General features: G+C 41.5%; 1 protein-coding gene and 1 pseudogene across 5 annotated transcripts in view; both read right to left on the bottom strand.

Annotated features, from left to right (window-relative positions):
- Positions 1-17,289, bottom strand: part of SPIDR (scaffold protein involved in DNA repair) — a 487,708-nt gene that overhangs the window by 118,029 nt on the left and 352,390 nt on the right. The window lies entirely within an intron of this gene.
- Positions 2,013-4,952, bottom strand: LOC122235134 (annotated as a pseudogene).

The following is a 17,289-nucleotide window of genomic DNA, read 5'->3' as shown; positions in this document are numbered from 1 at the left end:
AAAGTCACGGAAGAAACTTAAATGCCTGTGACTAAGTGAAAGAAGCCAATCTGAAAAGGCCACACCATGGAGATGGTTAAAAGACTGGTGGGTAGGGCAGGGGACACGAACAGGCAGAGTACAGAGGACTCTCAGCAGTGATAATACTCTGCATAATATTATAATGATGCATATTGGTCATTATATGTCCCTCTAATCTCATAGAATATAAAATACCAGTGGCCAACCCTAATGTAAGGTATGAACTCTGAGTGATTATGATGCATCAGTGAGAGTTAATCCTTGGTTAAAAAAAAAAAAAAAAGTACCATTCTGGCAAGTAATGTTAGTAAGAAGGTATATGAGATACCTCTGTACTTTCCCCTCAATTTTGCTGTAAACCTAAAGCTGCTCTAAAACAATAATTCTTAAAAAAAGAAAGTGGGGAGGAATAACGTAATTGTCAGATGTTAGAATCAGGATGAAAACATGAACTGATTCATGGGCGGAATCTCCAAAAACAAAATTTAACAGAGATAAGGTGCTCCAACAGTAACTCCAAAGGCAAGTATAGAGACACTCATCAGCAACTTCAGAGGCTTTAATACAGGGGAAGAAGTAGGATTATAATGAGAACCATGTATCATGTGTGTAATATGCAGCATAGTTAGGGCCATCATGCATAAAAGCAAACAGATTCTACATGACCCAAAGAAGAAGTGTCGGTTTCGAGGGTCAGAAGAGCCAGGAAAAGAGATGTAGCCTCAAGACAGGAGAGAAATTTCTCGGAGTGAGAACTGTACATGCGATGAGTGGACTGTGTCAGAGTCTGGTGTCTGGCACCCGACGAGTTCAATCCTCTGCTGCAGCCGAGACTCAACTATCAAACCAGTAACTTGCAACCGGTATCTCAGGGCCAATCTAACTCCAAGATTCCATGATTCTGTAACATTTTTATTAAAAGACATTTAAACCCAGAACACCACATTAAACCAAACCAAGGCTGAAAAATCCTACCACCTGGAAACAAATATTCAGAGGTTCATTGTGTTGAGCTGTACCTTACAGCACATAAAGTTGACTCCAGGACTAAGAATAATTGAAAGTGAGGTTCCGCTATCAACAAAACTTAAAGCTGGCAATTGACTTCTGTTTTAGATCATTTATTATGAGAGTTTTTTTTAAGAAAAATAGGTAATACGTTCTTATTCTCCCTCTTCTCAACCACCTGGTTCTCCTCCCATGGGACAACTAAAGTTTCTAGCTTCTTGTGTATACTTCCAGAGATATTTTATGCATCTAAAGCATTTAAATCCATTTTGTGCCCAACCGCTGTTTTAACTAAATGGTAGTATATTTTGTACATTGTTTTGGACTTTGTTCACTTGTTTTAATAGTACATCCTTGAAAATCATTTCATATTAATACATAAAGAGCTTTCACATTCCTTATTTCTAAGTGACAGTATAATATTTCATTTTTGACATGGATACGGTTCCTAAAATAGACTATAATTCCTCATGAATAAAGCTGAAGACCAGTGGAATTAAATAATAACCATTACTTTTACTTTTTAAAATTTGTTTTGTGATGTTAGGTTATTTATTTTGTGCATCTGTGGCAATTACTAAGATCTCAGTGGTGGTATGGATTTGACTCAGCTCTGCAACTGAGCATGGCATGCATGAGGCCTAGAAAATGATATCAAGATCCCAGTAAGGAGTGGGGAGGGCTGAGAGCTGGACATCTGGGCTAGCAGAAACATCAAAGCCTAGGAAGGAAGGAATAAGAGTGTAGGGTAGGGGATGCACCCCTGTCTCTTTGCTTCCTCCTTTTTCCTTTCTCTCCCACGGACCCAGGCCCCTGGGATTATGTTAGATCTGTCTCTGAAGCCAAAAGATGGAGGAGAGAGTTGGCTCTAAGGAGCCAGTGTCTAAGCCAGCTTTGTTGGAGATCCTGTATCATATGAGAAGGGTGAGGGGAGGCCATGACTATTTCCTTTTCCATTTTCTATGAAAGGTGAGAAAACAAAGACCTCTCTCTCTCCCAACTCCTCTGGAGGGCATGAGAGCAGAGGGCAGGAGAGGAGAAGGGCTGGAAGCCCTGAGGTCTCCCATGAGGCTGCACATCCCACAGCAAGGACTAAGAGTTTGGATTATATAAACACATTACTGGAAGAGCTCTAAGCCAGGATTAACAAGCATAGCTGGGGCAAGATTGCCCAGAATCTGACTGGGACCCTGGCAGTGAAAGCTGGGACTGTTGAAAACCCAACTTAAGCGTCTGGACTCAAACAGAGAATGCAAGGGGCCAAGATAACTGGATACCAGGACAGGCAGTTTGGCAGTGAGAACGAGGGGAAGAGACTCAAGATGCCTGGATCCCTGGAGAGAAGAGGATGAGAAGGAGAAACGAGGGCTGGGAGAACCCAGGAGCCTGGGTTCTGGCATAGGAGCAAGTCAGAATTCCAGGATCTCTGTGTACCCTCTCCTTTTCCCTCCATCAGGCAGAAGAGAGGGCAGGAGGGGGCTGGAGAAGGGGTCAAACGATGGGTTTAGTCCCCAAGTAGCCACATGAATACATTCAGGGCCAGACAGACACAGGAATGGTGGGGGAGAGAGGAATTTTGTGCTGCACTGACCCTGGAGGGGGCTGGGAGGGGTCAGGAGGCTGGGGAGGGTGCTGGGACTTGGTCCTGGGGTTCTACGACACTGTCCTTTGTTGTGGTCTTGCACACAGCAAGACCACAGCCCTTCTCTTCCTCATCACTGTCCATGGAGCTCACACCAAATGCCCGAGGCTTCTCATGAATAACAGCAGCCTTTGATGGGTGGCGCCCCGTGTGCTTGTTGTCCACAGTGTCGCTTGTCCATTCTACCGTCTTCTCTGGCTTCTGTTTCTGAAGTTTGATGGTTAGGCTCCTGTCCTCTCTCTGTCTCTCTGGCTCAGTTCTCTCAGTGAAGGTCTCACTCAGCCGGGCCCCATGGCTAAGACTGAGGAGAGGGCAGAGGGGAAGAAGGGGGTGAGACACCCTTCCCTTTCTCTGTGTCTCTGGGTTTAAGACAGTCGGTAGCGATTCAGAGCAGCAGCCAGGACCCTCCACCTTCTTTCCCCTCACCCTGGGCCTCCGCCTCCCTACCCCCGGGGCTAATCTGTCCAACCTCACTTCCAGCTCCAATAACTATTACCTTCAGAGTCAGTTATTTTGTTCTTACCTCAAAGCATACAGCTGTCTTTAAAAAAAAATTATAATTATGCAAAATAATATCTACAGCCATTTAAAAAATAAGGCCTTGTATAGAGTAATAAATTGCTTCCCAATTCATTATGGGAAAATAACACATTTGTTTATCTTGTTTTTGTAAAACATGTTTTTGAAAGTTTAGTCACAAAATTAAATCATGAAAAAATATAGCTCTATGAAGAAAAATTAACTCTTGTTAAAAAAAAATTAACTCCTGTTCAGTGTGCAGCCTATCATCCTTGGAAACATTGTATTTTATTCATTTTGAGTTAATGCATGCACCTAAAAAGGAACAACACACTTATAACTCAAATGATTCTAATTTGGAATAAATTCAGTTTGGTTTTCTTTCAAGACTGGATAAAAGCCGCTAAAATGTTTTGAACTAATAGGATGAAGGAAAAGTCTTACAGTGATAGATACAGCTTCTTACAAAAGATGAAGAAATGGAAGCTAGTTCATTAATTAAAGAAAAGAAAAAAACAGGGATGCCTGGATGCTTCAGTCGGTTGGGCGTCTGACTTCAGCTCAGGTCATGATCTCGTGGTCCATGAGTTCGAGCTCCGCGTCGGGCTCTGTGCTGACAGCTCAGAGCCTGGAGCCTGCTTCGGATTTTGTGTCTCCCTCTCTGTCTGCTCCCCCTGCCCCCACTCATGCTCTGTCTCTCTGTCAAAAATAAATAAACATTAAAAAAAGAGCTGGACAAATAAACTAGAAATGACACAGGGGAGGGATTCTGATTGAAACACAAACCACAAATATAAAAGCCTGTTAACTCTGCAGTGATCTCTTGACTTTGGAGATTTTCATCCAACACTAAATTTTTACTGCTACTTGGTGACTAAAAATACACCAGGGGGCCTAAAGGCAATTTTTCAGGGCAGCTGCCCTGCAGACTCAGGTGCATCTCTGGCGTGCAGGCCTACAAAGCAGCAACGTAGCTCCAGGAGTGTGCGCACAGCCGCTCAAACAGAGACATGACATTCATTCCAACATAGTATTTCCTATCTCTCAAATGGCATTAAGTAATCTAAGGTTAGTGTGTCATCCAGGGCACGTCTTGATATGGAGGTGACTTCTGCTCATATGTCCTAAAACAACTATATTAGGACAGGAGTTCCAGTTTCCATATTCTCTTTCTTGTAAATGCCATTTTTTTTTTTTAAATTTTTGCACTGCAGTGTGATTTGCCACAATAGGAACTAGATAAAGGTCTGCTAATTGAACAATACCTCTTATCTATTATGCTATTTAACCCATGCAAAAATAGGCCTTATTATTCCCATTTGACATTACCAAAGGGTGATGTTGGGTATTCTGATGTCCAGAATAACGTTCTTCTCACTACACACTTATGTTTAAGGAAGAAATCCCAACCTTATACTTTCAATACAGAAATGAACATGAATAAGAAATGACCTTCAAAGACTTCTCAGAAATTTGGCTTGTATGTTACTTCTCTGATCCTGTAAAAATCACAGACGCTCTTGCTTCAGATTCCCTTAGGTACCAACGAAGGCAGCCGTGTATGCTCCAGCTTTGCTCCCAGGACTTTATGAAATGGGTGTTAAAACATACATTAATTTTTTAAAAAATAACTTCACAGTGTAGAAACCTAACAAACAATAACTCGTTAACAATCAAAGTCAACAACAACAGAGATATGCTGTTGATATCATGTTGTATGTACTCTTCATATGATCCAACGAAAATGGCACTTTACCTCCATGATCTTCCACCCCCAAACCTATACTGGTGTAAATATCAAAGACACACAAATTAAGGGATATCCTACAAAATACCTGGGCAGAAATCCTCAAAGCTGTCTAGGTCATCAGAAACAAAGACTATCTGTAAACTTGACAGTCTAAAGTAGTCTAAGAAGAGATGACAATAACATGTAATGTGGTGTCCTGAATGGGATCCTGGAACGTTAAAACAACAGTGGAGAAAACCTAAAGAAATCGGAATATAGTATGGATTTTAGTTGATATGGTATCAATATAGTATAGTAATATTATAGCATATAGTATAGCATAATAAAGTACTTTAATATAGTATGGTAATAATATAATATCAATATTGGTTTAATAAGCGTAAGACTTATTAGTCTCACACACTAATGTAAGATGTTAACAATAGGGAAACTGGGTGTGGGGTATGTGAGAACTCTCTATTACTTTTGTGAATCTAAAACCACTCTAAAATAAAAAGTTTATCAAATCTAATTAAATACAAAAGCAAAGATACATTTATAAACTCCTATTACAGAAAATACTGTTGCAAAGAAGGATCAAGCAGAATGGAACGAGTTCCATAACCTGATGACTCAAAACAGTTATTTTTAATAATTTGGTTATAACACACTCTCTACTAAGAATCATCATATGTAACTAACTTCTCTGATTCTTAACCATATAATGCATAATACAAAAAACGTGTTTTAGGCTATGCAGAAGAATTTGACAAAATCTAATGTGCTTTCATGATAAAAACACACAACAAAGTAGGACAGGGAATGTCTTCAACCTGACACAGGGCATTTATAAAAAATAAAAAACACATTTACACAATGGTGAAAGACTGAAAGTTTTTCACCCTTAAGGTTGGGAATAAAAAAAGGTGCAGTGTTTACTACTACCATTCAGTGTTATACTAGAAATTCCACTCAGAGCAATTAGTTGAGAAAAAGAAATAAATGGCAAATAGTTTGGAAAGGAATAAGTAAAAATATCTCTTCATAGCCATCAGGACAGTTGTTATTTAAAAAAAAGAAAGAAAGAAAATAATAAGTGTTCGCAAGGATGTAGAGAAACGGGAACCCTCGGATATAACAGTGGGAACATGGTGTTGGTTCTTCAAAAAGTTAACACAGAATTACCATATGACCCAGCAATTCTACTTTTAGGGATATACCCAAGAGAAGTGAAAAACTTCAAGACCGATGTTCATAGCAGCATCATTCATAATAGCCAAAAAGTAGAAACAACTCAAATATCCACCAGCTGATAAATGGGCAAACAAAATTTGATGTATCTGTAGGATGAAATATTATTCAGCCATAAAAAGACATGAAGTACTCATACATGCTACCACATGAATGAACTTTGAAATCACTATGCTAATTGAAAGACACCAGACACAAAAAGACCACATATTGTAAGATTCCATTTAAATGAAATATCCAGAAAGGTAAATACATAGACACAGAAAGCAGATTAGTGGTTGTCAGGGGCTGGGAGAGGGGTTTATAGGGAGGGACTGCTTAATGGGTACAGGCTTTTCTTTAGCATGATAAAAATGTGTTGGAACTATACAGAAATGGAAGTTGCACAGCACTGTGAAAGTACTAAATACCACTCAAATGTATACTTAAATTTTTTTTTTTAATTTTTAATTTGGGGGGGGGGGCGGGGAGAGGAGTAGAGGAAGGGAGGGAGAGAATCTTAAGCAAGTTCCATACTCAGTGTGGAGCCTGATGAGGGGCTTGGTCCCATGACCCTGGGATCATGACCTGAGCCAAAATCAAGGGAGATGCTCAACTGACTGAGCCACCCAGGCACTTTATTCAACCGTATACTTTAAAGGTTAATTTTATGTTATGTGAATTTCATCTCAATTAAAAAAATTTAAAGAAAAGACAATGTGTGCACACACACAAAATTCATATGTTCTAAACAGGTATTTAGGGAGCCTGTCCCACAGCATCCAGTTTCTCCTCAAGAGGCAGGGACTAGAAATAGTCTCTTCTTTTTCATTTTATTTTTTATTTTATTTTGTTTTTATTTTTTAAGTAGGCTCCATGCCCAGCATGGGGCTTGAACTCATGACCCCAAGATCAAGAGTCACATGTTCTATTGACTAAGCCAGCCAGGCTCCCCAAACAGTCTCTTCTTACGTAAACTTCTAAGCATTCATAAGGGGGCATATATGAACATATATATGAAAATGAGCATAGTTGGTGTTTTTACTAAACGTTAACTGAGCAGGCTCTCCCCAAACAGAGGAGATGGTGGAGTCACACTACCCCAGGGTCAGAAAGCCCTCGCAGATGGGATTTCATTGCTCCACCCTGACTCCTCAGGCTGTACTCTCCCCCACTTTCCACCCACCCAAAAGACAGACACCAGATACTCTTCTTTCAGAAGCACCTGGAAGAGGGGCGCCTGAGTGGCTCAGTCGGTTAAGCGTCCAACTTCAGCTCAGGTCATGATCTGCTGGTTCGTGAGTTCAAGCCCCATGAAGCCTGCTTCAGGTTCTGTCTCCCTCTCTCTCGGGCCCTCCCCTGCTCATGCTCTGTCTCTCCCTCTCTCTCAAAAATAAATAAACATTAAAAAAAATTAACAACAACAACAAAAAGAACCACCTGGAAGAAACTGCCAGAGAGCCTAGTGTGAGGAATGACACTCGCTACTAAACACAGGTTTCCTCTGCTATCTGGAAGTAGAATGTTCCTATGAAAACCTTCATCAAGTGAAGAAGCAATCACCACTAATTTACATGAAAAATTTCTGAGTGTTCTCAGACGCCCAAAATAACCTCTGTTAGGTTTTTCTGATACTTTGGACACCTTGCTAAGGGATGCACAAAATACATCAAGACAAAGCACAGATGCTCACAGACCCAGTTGGAGGCTGTGGTGGCTTGATGTTGAGATGCTGGGTGTAGTTCCGAGGAAGGCGCTGCGCAGTGCCCCTCTTGGGGGGCACGTACTACGTCTAGAAGAGCTAGCTGTAGTACAAACGCTGAAGGCTATTTTTGCTTTTCATTTTCACTTTTTTCCGTAAAAGCGAAATTCCTCTTTTGGATTTCTTTTGGTTAGTAAAAACAGGCACTAAAGTAGGTCTTTTGTAAAAGCAAAGAAAAGCGAGGAATACCTGTATATAGTAACCTTTGTGCAAAGTATTTCATTTCAGGGTATGTCATTCTAATCTTTTCCGAAGAAGATTCCTTAATGAGCAGAATAAAAACTGGATTACTTACATCCAAAAGTTGTAGAGATAAGACTTACTAGTGTCCTTGCTGTCACTGCAGTTTTCCACTATTTTTTTTTTGTTTCAAGTTTTTATTTAAATTCTGGTTAGTTAACATAATTTTCCGCTTATCTATAGCTCACATAAAGACAGGCCCACAAGACCTTTGGATTTTCCCCATTCAATGTCTGTGGTTTTCTTGGATAGCCAGTGTTCTTACATTATAAGTCATCTGGGTGCAAAGACTTGAGGTACAGAGTTGAATAAAATAACTTTTAACTTTTCCAAAAGTGTGTTTAAATGGTAGAACATCCAGGAGATTAAGACATCCATTCCATTCTTCTTCCCACTCCCAAACATACAAGTAAAGTCTGGTCTTTTTTTTTTTGCCTCCCTGCCCCCGCTTCCCTCCCTCACCCCCTCACCCCCCACCCCCCAGAGCTTGGTACATCTGGATCAGATTCCATACCAGGATAGTCATGCACTTAAAGGAAACAAAATGGCAGCCCAGGACACAGCTCACACGGCAGCTGTGAGATCTAAGGCTACTGAAGACCTGTACTAAAAACCTACCCCTGCTGTTTTCCGCTGGATGGTTCAGTCTTCTTTTTCGTTTAATTCAAATCATCAGTTCCTTCCTTTTCCGGTAATTCAGTTTTGTTTAATGTCAAAAGGTATGTTTTCATCCTTTCATCTTTTACCCATGGCTGCTTAATTTTTTCCTGACCTCTCTTAGTTCTGCATTAATTGTAACATGCTTTAAACTCTTAAATCACTGTCAACTGGATTCTTCTCCTTTCTTTGTAAACATCCTCAGTCAAGAGCTGCTAATAGTCCTCCTTTGCCATCTCCTCTTTTCTCCTCCACTCCCCTCCTTCTTTTACACTGACTTAACACTGTACAGGGGCCTCTGGTCCAAGTGTCTCATCTTCTATAAGACTGGTGCAGACCAGACTTCACCTTTTTCCTAAAGCAGAGGATTTCTGGCAATTCTTACTGCACTAGCCTCTTTGTCAGTGTCCTTAGAGAAACAACAGCATTGTAGTACATCCCCCTGGACCAGCACATCCCCAGGAAAGGGGGAGAACACACAACTTCACATCGCCCCCTCAGCTGCTCACTCAGCTACTACTTGGCACCATCTGCATGTACTTGTTAAGTCTCCACTACATTCACGGTCTGGTACCAAAAGATGATGAGTCACAGTGGTTGATTCCAAAGGGTTAAACAGGAAAAGCAAAATTTAAGGAAATATGTACGAGCTTATTCTGAAGGCACTGACAAGTACCCACGGAGTGTGCAATACCTGACCATTACGGTCACTATGTAATCAAGCACCTGTCTAGATATCTTTATCTGTCGCTCTCTTTTTGTACCTATGCGAATAAATGTGAAGGTTCAGAACATTTATGGTATCACTGCCAGGCAAAAAGGTCCAGAAAACAAAACAAAACAAAACAAAACAAAACAAAACAAAACAAAACAAAACAAGGGCACCTGCTCCTATATCACAATGTCTTGCTTGTAAAGCAGGACACTCTTGCCAAGAACTGCTGTGGAGGTTCTGTCTGCTCAGTCTTCTATGGAGCATGGGGTTGATTTGGCGCTAGCTAATTAGAACTGTAGAGCCAGGAAACGAGCACAAGGATGAGCTTGCCAAGACGGCCAGCTGGCTGCCCCAAGGGCCCTGGGCCTGGCAGCAGCTGGAAGACAAGGCAGGAACCGGTCACTCGACAGAGCCAGACAGGGCGGAAAGGGGACAGCGAAGTGCAGCAGCCTAGCGAGAGCCACAGCCAACTTGGATACTGCATCCGATCTCACCTTGTCTGGCTTTGGGCTAGAGAGCCACGTGCCGCTGTGTGCTTGCACGTGGCTGCCCCTACAGACTCTGCCAGTCTGTGTCCCGTCTCGCATAGTTTTTTATGCTGCCACCTCAGAAAAGTACATTCCAGAACTGCAATCTAGCTCGTAGGAAAGTTCTAGTGCGGCCACAGTACTGCTCCAGATTGCAGCTGCAGGCACGGAAGCGCAGGGGTGCAGACCATTAGAGGTCTCCAGCCTCTTTCAGCAACAAAAGTTTCCAGGGAAAGGAGGTCAAGAACAGGCAGAAAATTCCATGCCTTCTGTATAGGGTCACTTTGAAATCATTCTCCATCTTGATGAATAACAGGCACTGGAAAATCACTAAGGCCAGGTTGGGATGCAAACTTAGAACTATGGTTGCACATACCATGTCTGGCTATGAATCTGGAAAATTACTTTAGCTATCTTCATCCTGTATGAAAATTTTATTTTCATGAGTGTCTGTACTCACATCACTAGGCTGCTGTCATTTCTTTCGATCTTTTTCTTCAAGTCTACCAATGATTTAATGTATAAGAAAAGAACATGGAAACTTTCATTTCAATTTCACATTATCAATAAACTCATTAAGGATACATATTCAAGCTATGCCCATTATAAAGATGAATCAAATGACATGGGTTGGTATTAGAAAATAGTTAAGAACTTAAACATGCTGTTTTCAAATTATCTACAATTCTAATTCTACTCGGAAGCATTTAAAATTTCAGTCAGCTAACAAACCTGACACTCCATCAATAAAATATAAAAGTTTAAAGATGAGATAAAGGATAGAAAAATGGGTTCATTTCTGCCATCTAGAATGCGAGAAGTGACACTCACACAGACATAATATGGTGCCAAAAGTTACCCATGTGAAAAAAAGAGACGGGTATAGCAGAAATATACTTAGGAACATATAGAGCAGGAACAGCATATGCAGAAAATGCACTGACGAATATTAACACTACTACACATAATCCTTACCGGCAAGGAATTTACAACCTTATAGTAAAGAATGACACATCTGTAACTAACTACAATACAAAAAAAAAAAAAAATCATCTCATCCACTATCTATTAGTTCGTGTCCCTCACACTGCTCTAATACTGGATCATTTTCACCATCAGGAATCTGGGATGTTTTTATTTTTTACTTCTTTTTAATGTTTATTTATTTATTTTTGAGAGAGAGAGAGACAGAGACAGAGAGACAGAGAGAGAGGCAGAGAGAGAGGGAGCAGGGCTTGAACTCAGGAAGCATGAGATCACCTGAGCCAAGATTAAGAGTCGGATGCTTAATTGACTGAGCTACCCAGATGCTCCAGGAGTATGGGATACTTTTAAATGCTCTAGACAAAGACAAAAATATACCAACCATAATTATCAGCACTATCCAGTACTGGACCCAGCATTACAGCAGTTTTTTTGCAAGGTGTTTATTACAGAGGAACTTTTATTCCTCCATCATTTAGAAGGCCGTAGTCACATGTCATATGTATGAATTTACATAAATGTTTGTTTTCTCAAGTAAACGGGCAGCAGCTCCTTGTTGATGAGGGGGTGAGGCAAGGTGGGGTGCAAAAGGTTAGAAGTAAAAACCACCTTCAATCAAGCTTCCCCTATAGCCAAGGCAACAGACTCACTGCTAACAAGAATGCTGATTTGTAATAGGATCTTCTTCGCTTATTTTACGTTTCTATAATCATAACAACATTATTTGTCAGTATTTTACAATCTTTAAGTATTTGCACCTGTTTTTTAAAATTTTTTTACTAAAACTTTTTTTTAAGTGTATTTATTTTGAGAGATAGAGAGCATGCACACATGCGAGCAGGGGAGGGGCAGAGAGAGAGAGAGAGAGAATGAATCCCAAGGAGGCTCCACACCCAGTGTAGAGCCCGATACAGGGCTTGATCCCACGAACCTTGAGATTATGACCCTAGCTGAACTCAAGAGCTGGATGTTCAACTGACTGAGCCACCCAAGCGCCCCCGCACTTGCTTTTAAAGAGCTAGCAAGCCACTTTCCATTGAGTGCTTATTATAGTGGAAGCATCAGATTACAATGTGATGCTAAACACATTACATACATGACCTCAGTTAATCTTCGTCATGAACCTGAACTGTGGAAAGTATTATAATTCAAATTTCACAAATAAGGAAACAGAGTTTGCCCCAAGTCTCCCTACTTAGGGGCAGAACCAGCATTTGAGCCCAGCACCAGTCCGATTCCAGACCGTCTTCTGCTCTTCCCATTAATGGCCTGCCTCTACCTCAGTGCAGTTTTAAAAATCTTAATTCCAATATATTTAATGTACAGTGTTATATTAGTTACAGGTGAAGAATGTGGCAATTTAACAATTCTATATATTACTCAGTGCTTACCACAGTAAGTGGACCTCAATGCATCTTCAAAAGAAAAATGGTACCTGTGTCGAAAGTGACAGCCAGAATGCCCTCCCCGGTTTTGTTACTCTGCTGAATGTTTGACTTTCTCATTCCCTTATGCATCAGAAAGCACTTGCTATCAAAATCTGTCCCTCCTCCCCACACCCCATTCACTCTTCATCTCCCCCCAGCTAGCTTCTAGCCTCACCTCTCCCCTGCATCTCCTGTTCATAAAGTTACATAGGAGCCTCTCAGCAATGCACTGCATGTTTTCACTCCTTATTTTATTGGCTTCTCTGCACCACCACTCTTGGCTGTCCACTGGCACATACGGGAAATCCTATATTCTAAGTGCCTGTCACAGTACACTGGGTTTCACTCTTCTATCATTAGCCCTTCCTCTTCAGTCTCCCTTGGCTGGCCCCCTCTTTTACCAGTCCTCCAATGCTATAGGACATGTAAGTCCATGCTATCACTTCTTCTTTTCTTTGTGTCTACCTTTTCCCTAATGCGATCTTATCCACTGCTCTGGCTTTAGAGACTTACTAGCTGTGACACAACATACCTAGAAGAGGTGAGGGGAGGAAGAGCAGGGGGCACCACCTGGGATGAGGGCTGGGGGGATGTGCCTTTCACTGTATGCCGTCTAGTGCCTTTAGCGCAGCACCATGGACAAATATAACCTATTCAAGTTAGCAAATAAAATAAGCATACACACAAAACATACATACTGACCAGCTGTAGGCTGACATGTTTATCTCCAACCTAAAATTCTTCTCTGAATGTGAGATCTTTATATCCAATTTTCTCATCTGACACCTCTCCTTAGATGTCTCAGGAATCTCCAACTAAACAGGCCCTGAACTGAATTCTCAAGCTTCCCTCCAAACCTCTTCTCATCCCAGTTTTTCTCACCTCAGTAAATAGCTCATCATTCCATCAAGCAATCAAATTGGGGATCATTCTTAATATTGCCTTCTACTTCACTCGCCCCACACCCAAGCCACCCCTAAGTCATCACATGCCTCCAGAAGGTGACCCTTGTCTCCATTTCTCAGTGTGCCATGTGGGAGTCTGAGACTCTGGAACCTAGGCTCACTTGTACTCCTGCAGTGCGCCTCCTCCTGGTCTCTCAGCTTCCACTGGGGCGTGTTCCATGTGCCTCCCCCGCCCTGACCATTTTCCACCTGGCCGCTAAAGTCGTCTTCAAACCCTGTGAACTGTATTTGGGGTCAGTGGGCAGCCACGGCAACACCCCTGCGGACTGTGAGTGCAGCCTACAGCTGGCTTGCCTCTCTGGCTCCCCCACTGGCCCACACACCTTGGCCACATCCGCTTCCTTCTTCTGCCTAGGAGATTCCAAAGGTATTCTCTCTTCCACTGTAATTCTCTTTCATCTGGTTTTTATCTGACATCCACTTACCTTTCAGGTGCCACCTGAAATAGTACTGCCTTACAATACCCATCCTTGAATCCTCCCCTGGCCTCCCTCATGGCGTCCTACTTTTCTCACCAGAGCACTTATCACAACTTATAATCATGAATGTATTTGTTTTTAATTGTTCTGTGCAGGACTTCCCGACGGCAATATGCTCCATGAGCATAAGGACAATGTTTGATTTTGTTAATCACTGCAGACTTAGAACCCGTCCTAGGACAATGGTGGATTTTTTCGCCCTTAGTGAAAAGGAGGAAGAAACGCAGGACAAGAGACGAAAGGAAAGGTCAAAGATGAAAAGAGAAAATAAAATATCAAGATACAGAGAAAGAAAAATGTGCTCTTTCCCTGACTTCAGCTCAATGAATTTCCACACAACTATAATGCACAATAGCTATTAAAACTATAAATGGGAGGGGCGCCTGGGTGGCTCAGTTGTTTAAGCGCCTGACTTTGGCTCAGGTCGTGAGCTGACAGGTCTGTGCTGACAGCTCAGAGCCTGAAGCCTCTTCGGATTCAGTGTCTCCCTCTCTCTCTGCCTCTTCCTCCCTTGCACTCTGTCTCTGTCTCTCTCTCAAAATAACTAAATAAATAAATAAATAACATTAAAAAAAAAAAAAGATGTTAAAAAACTGTAAATGGGAGGTTCTGTCCTTCCAGCTTTTTGTCCAAACACAAGACCATTGAGCAAGTTGTTTGAATTAAATACCCTCACAAAAAACTCTCCCATTATCAATATTTCTGTAATGACAGGCAAGAAAAAATGTGCATCTTTAAAGGATAAAATTAAACTACTTGTCCCTAAGTTAAATATCTGAAGGAGAAAGTATGCCAATGTTTCCGAAAGGGAGAAAGAAAGGCAATGTTTAATGGCAGCCAACATGGACTGGGAGTGAGGTAACATGGTCCAGATTCTGTTCTGCCATGAGGTAGGCAGTTACTAGGGAATTCACTTACTTTTTCTTTTCCTCAGTTTCCTCCACTATAAGTTATCTGCAAGACCAGTGCTCCCATTCCACTAAAAAAAAAAGCCTGTTACTTTATTAGTCATGCATTTATTTAACATTCATTCAATATACAGTGGATCTAGATAAAGGTGGATCTGGGCTCTGAACAGTCTGCCTAGATTATTGGTTAGGGAGTGCCTTTGAAGTTGGGTTTTCGTTACTATTGATTTTAGTGATTTATAAAACTTAAGTTTGTATTGGTTATTCTGACCTGTAACACTTTGAGAAATCTTGTGGAAGTGTTTTCTTTACTAGCCTGAGTTAAAGGAAGTCATCCAGAGGAACAAGGGACAGGAGGCTCTCAGATGTTATATTTCTGAAATCTAAAGTATATATTTGATAACGTTTCACAGCTCAGAGGAAATGAGCCTCTTGACTGAATCTATGTGACTCTGTTCAGGACTGATTACCTTCAAATAAATTTCCTTTAATTTCAAAGTTGGCAACAATCTGGGGGTCTGCCATCAGAAGATAAGTTGTTACTGATCTTAGAAAAGTGATACTGCTAAAGTATAGGGAACAGACTGAGACTGACATCTATGATTGAGGTGCTAAGTAAAGTTAGATATAAGACTCATTACAGTGCTCCATGAAGAGTCATCTGACCTCATTTGGGCAGAAAAGGGAAACTTGTTGTGGCAAAATATCTACTATACGTCAGTCATTTCTTTTTCTGCAGGCCTTAATTTCTGGCACTTTACAGAAAACACATAGTGACCAAGATTGTCTTTCAGTTCACTGATAGAAAGATCTTTGGATCTTTGGAGTATAGCAGGTTATGACGAGAGAGCAGACCGGGGGCTGCCTTCAGTGTAAGGTGTCACTGTGCAATTTCCTGTCTGCTGCAGTCATGCCTCTGGACAAACTGACTCCGTGGATTGCACAGGAGTCCACCCAAAGTTACAGGCAGAAGCTGCAAGTAGAAAAGATAGGAATCTTCCAAGCTATAAACCTAAGTCTTTAAAAAAAAATTTTTTTTTAATGTTTATTTATTTTTGGCAGAGAGAGAGAGAGACAGAGCTTGAGCGGGGCAGGGGCAGAGAGAGAGGGAGACCCAGAATCCAAAGCAGGCGTCGCCGGCTCCAGGCTCCGAGCCGTCAGCACAGAGCCCAACGCGGGGCTAAAACCCAGAGACCGCGAGACCATGACCTGAGCCGAAGTCGGACGCTCAACCGACTGAGCCTCCCAGGCGCCCCTAAACCTAAGTTTTTTAAATAATGTTTTCTCTTATATACATGTTACATGTGTATAAATTAAAAATTCTACATTATAAAACATATTGCTAACTGATTCTCCAAAGCAGATATTTTGATGTGCTTTTTAAGTAGATACATTAGCAAAGAATTAGTACAATGTTAAGTATAATTTTACTTCTACATTAATTTTGTGTGTAAACTGGAGCTTGATCATTGTGATAGCATTATGAATCTATAAAATATTAATAATCATTATACAATAATACCGTTTTGTACCCCAAAGACATCTCAGAAGTCTTGTCCTCAAACCCAAGCTCAGATGCCATGATTTTCTGTCCAAAGGTTCATTTTCCTACACAGTCCAGACAATTCTCCTCAGGGCCGGGCACTTTTACCACTCCTGCTGCCCAGGGTGATCTGACCGCCCCCCCCCCCCCCCCCCCCCCCGTCAGCTTTAAACTAAGCAGAGCTTGGTCTAACTCAATTTTACCCTCTTTCTTTCAGCTCCATACTCTCTGCAACCCTGGCATTTTAGGATTCCGGATCTCATGATGCTATTATTTTTGTCCACCTGTATAACTGTCAGCAAGTAAGAACCTTTCTGAAGCTCAGTTTCCTCGTTTGTGATACGACTAATACCCTGTACCCTTGGCACTGTACGGTCTCAAGTGTCCTGCAGGAAACACAGCGCATACGATGCATATTAATGACATCTGAATAACTGAAGGCTATTTTCTTGTTTTTGAGGCTTATGCCTCGCCTTTTTTCAATCCACAACTGAGCCCAGTCTCATGTGACATGTCCCAGTGTATGTTCTCAGGCACAACCCACAGCATTCATAATGCCAACCACCAGCAGCAATTCACCAGACTTTGGTCTCCAATCCTTCTCTGATATTCATGCTCAGCAAGTAAAACAAGTACCACCAAAGGAGCTGGAGGGACAGACTTCAAGGTGCCACTCATAATTAAGCAAAGCAAACTCACTGTCACTTTCACCTTGCCTTCTCATCATTGTGACTCAGTCTCAACTGTCCCCAGTCTCCTCTGAGGGTGGTCTGTGTGCTGGGCTGGAGGAGCTTTACCAAGATCATCACTGCCTAGCTTACTCAGTAGTTCCTTCTCCAAAGCCTAATGCTGGATACATTCCATGAAAAAAGCAAAACAAAACAAAACCTATGGCTGATCTATAACTGGCTCAGATAAAGAGTATAAGACTGG

This window comes from Panthera tigris, chromosome F2, assembly GCF_018350195.1.
Source record: "Panthera tigris isolate Pti1 chromosome F2, P.tigris_Pti1_mat1.1, whole genome shotgun sequence".
NCBI lineage: Eukaryota > Metazoa > Chordata > Mammalia > Carnivora > Felidae > Panthera > Panthera tigris.
Note: the sequence above shows the minus strand (reverse complement) of the source record. Positions and strands in the feature narration are given on the sequence as shown.